This window comes from Triturus cristatus, chromosome 10 (genome assembly GCF_964204655.1).
Source record: "Triturus cristatus chromosome 10, aTriCri1.1, whole genome shotgun sequence".
In the NCBI taxonomy this organism is placed as follows: domain Eukaryota; kingdom Metazoa; phylum Chordata; class Amphibia; order Caudata; family Salamandridae; genus Triturus; species Triturus cristatus.
Genome location: NC_140593.1, coordinates 469289393 through 469292529, shown reverse-complemented (window position 1 = coordinate 469292529; position 3137 = coordinate 469289393). Strand labels below are relative to the sequence as shown.

General features: G+C 53.5%; 1 long non-coding RNA gene across 1 annotated transcript; it reads left to right on the top strand.

Annotated features, from left to right (window-relative positions):
• The first annotated feature begins 449 nt into the window (after positions 1-449).
• LOC146789620 (uncharacterized) lies at positions 450-1248 on the top strand. Its single transcript, XR_014969835.1, has 3 exons — positions 450-570; positions 966-1052; positions 1144-1248. It is a non-coding gene; the product is annotated as an uncharacterized LOC146789620 (long non-coding RNA).
• The last annotated feature ends 1889 nt before the right edge of the window (positions 1249-3137 follow it).

The window sequence follows — 3137 nt, the reverse complement described above, 5'->3', positions numbered from 1 at the left end:
CAAGGCCATGTCAGCATCCTCACAAGGAATGTGTGGTGAGTCATGACATGTGCACCTTCATGGCAAGGTGTGTGGGCAGGCCTAGTGTAATGTCATGTGACCTGTGGCTCCGGTGTTCCGCTACCAGTCTCTACAATCGGCATCCTACTTCTGCTGATGTGTGGGTGTATGTCACTTCTGTCTTGCGTCGGGCTGTTCACTTGCACTGGGACACAGCTATTCCCATGGCGTGGCATGGGGAGGTTCTCAATCACCGTGTGTAGCTGGGTCTTGGAAGGAGTGTCACCTTGCATCCATACGTGTCCTGGGCATGTAGCACATGCCTGACTCCCTATGTGGCATGTGTGTATTGGCAGATTTACATGTGCTCAGTAGACATGAGTTGTTCTCGTAGTGCACTCACTCTTCCTTGTCACTTCCAAATTACTGCAGAGCGCCTCCTGTTGCCCGAAGAATTCCAGACTTGGCCACCATGCAGGAGAATGACAGGATCCGGCTCTACCGCTTCACCCAACCGTTGATTCTGGAGCTGACGGCGAGACTGGCACCACACCTGCAACCGCAGCACAGGTATCCTACGGCACTGACACCCCAGCTGAAGGTAATGGCTGCCCTACATTTCCTTGCCACGGGTACCTTCCAATATACCATAGCTCATGTTGGTGGCATGTCCCAGAGCATGTTCAGCGGTGTGCTGCATGATTTCTTGGAGGCCATGTTGATTCACCTGGATGACTTCATCAAGTTCCCAACCCCTGAACAGATGACTGAGGTCAAACGTGGTTTCTATGCCCTGGGAGGGATGCCCCATGTCATTGGGTCCATAGATGGGACACATGTAGGTTTGGTACCACCACACGCACGGGAGGTGGCGTACCGCAATCGGAAGCACTACCACTCCATCAATGCCCTTGTGGTGTGTCTGTCCAACATGGTGATTTCACATGTCTGTGCTCGTTTTCCAGGATCAGCACACGATGCCTACATCATGAGGCGTAGCGGGATGCCTGATATGATGATGCAGCTGCGCAACGAACGTGCATGTGTTGTTGGTGGGTACAGTCTGTCTGTCCTGTATTCTGTTTGGCCGAGCAGCACTACCGCTTCGCCTGTTCTAACGATATCCATGTGCTTTCCATTTAGGGGACGCTGGCTATCCCAACATGCCTTGGCTGCTGACACCTCTCCGCAACCCCATCACGCCGGCCCAGCTCCGCTACAACACCGCCCATGGCCGGACAAGGCGAGTGATAGAGAGGACGTTTGGCATGCTGAAGAGCCGATTCCGGTGCCTCCACAAGACCGGCGGCGCACTCCCATATGCCCCGGCGAAGGTCTGCAAGATCTTCATGGTCTGCTGCATGCTGCACAACATGGCAGTTGAAAGAGCTGTGCCCCTCATCCTGGATCAAGATGACGAGGACCATCCACCCGTGGAGGACGAAGGGCTTGGCAATGGGGCTAGTGATGTGGAGGATGTGGAGCCGCAAGAGGACATCCGGACTCGGCTCATACGCGACTTCTTTGCTTAGTGGTGAGTACCAGGGTCTGAGTGTGCACGCATTGGTCCCCGTGTGGCATGCGTTGTGATGTGTGTCTCCACCTGCATGTATGGCACGTGGGTCAGAGGTGTGTGTGGGTGTGTCACTGGAGTGATGGTGGCAGTGATGGTAGTATTTCCCCAGACATAATTGTGACCTAGCATGTTGTCATACATACATGTGTCGAGTACATGCACATGCAAGTGGCTGTGCTTCTTGTGGCTGACTTCTTGTGTGTCTCTCTTCCCCAGGTACCTGCGCATGCCCTTTGCTGGTTGCATTGTTGTGGCACTGCTATTCCTCATGGACATGGCATCGTGGGCTGACTCAGCGTTACAGGCACGGACACGTTTGGAAGTCTCCATGGGGTAAGGGATGTATTGGGTGTGGCAGTTGTTCACGATGTGTGCACACTGCCCCGGTCGGGGTTTGGGTCCTCTGCAGACATGTGGCATCCCCATGGGACACGACATGCAGCTGGGTACACCTGAATAGATGGGCTGCCTGGTTGTCAGTCATCAGTGATGGGATGGTGGATTGTGATGAAGGCATCAATGTGTGTGACACTGCCCTCGGACACATACGGTTAACATTGTCTTGACATGGCGTGGGACTTCCACATCAGCGGATGTATGGTGTATGGCAGGCTCTCCGTGAGCAGCTGTGGGTATTTAGCTATTATCCGACACTTGTGTGCCAGTTCCATGGCTATCACGCATTTGTGCTGCAGAAGGGGGGTGCCAGTGTTGGAGCCACATGTTACTCCACATGATGTGTTCATGTGTACTTCAAGTTGCCTCTGCAATCCCAAACACATGACTATTAAAGGTGTCCCTATGCCTCCAAGGTGCCTCTTCTCAGTCAATGCTGGTGTGTTGGCACGGTGCATCCTGCATGTCTGGCATGGTATTCCCTGATTGTGGCTATGTGTCAATGTGTCGAGTGGCAAGATGCAAGCTGTGTGTGTGTGCTGAGACTGTGTAATGGGCATGATGTCCATGACTGTGTGGGTATTGTGACATGTGCCATCCCCATGCATCCAACGTTGTCCATGACCCCATTCTCTGCATCCACCGGACTCAAGCTTGCAGGACATGGTTCTGCCACCTGTCTACACGTACCTGGGTGCCCCCCAGGACACGGGCCAGGATCCCTGACCTCTGCGCATGACTGTTGCTGTACTCAATGTGTCTGTCAGCACGGTTGTTCGGCCACCCCCTCAGCTGGTTCTGACCATCACGGGTGTGTATGGTGCTCCATGTCTGTCTTGCCTAGAAAACTGTGACCCATGTGTCCTGTGCCAGACTCAGGCCCCAGGGTGTGGATGGTTGAAGTGAACAGATGACTCAGGCATGTTTAGACTGTACAAGACACATGTTAGGTAATAATGCTACCAGCAGGCATCTACTCTTAATAGTGTGATTTATTATTGGGGGGGGGGGGCCAAGTGAGGGCCTTTCCGGGATTAGGGAATCCAAAGTTCAGTAGGGGAGTTGGTGTCCTTGCCATTGGAAATCCTCAGAGTCCATGCCACAGTCTTTGTCAACATTGGTCAGCCAGTGACCAGCAGGGCCATGTGGCAGAGAATGTCTCTTG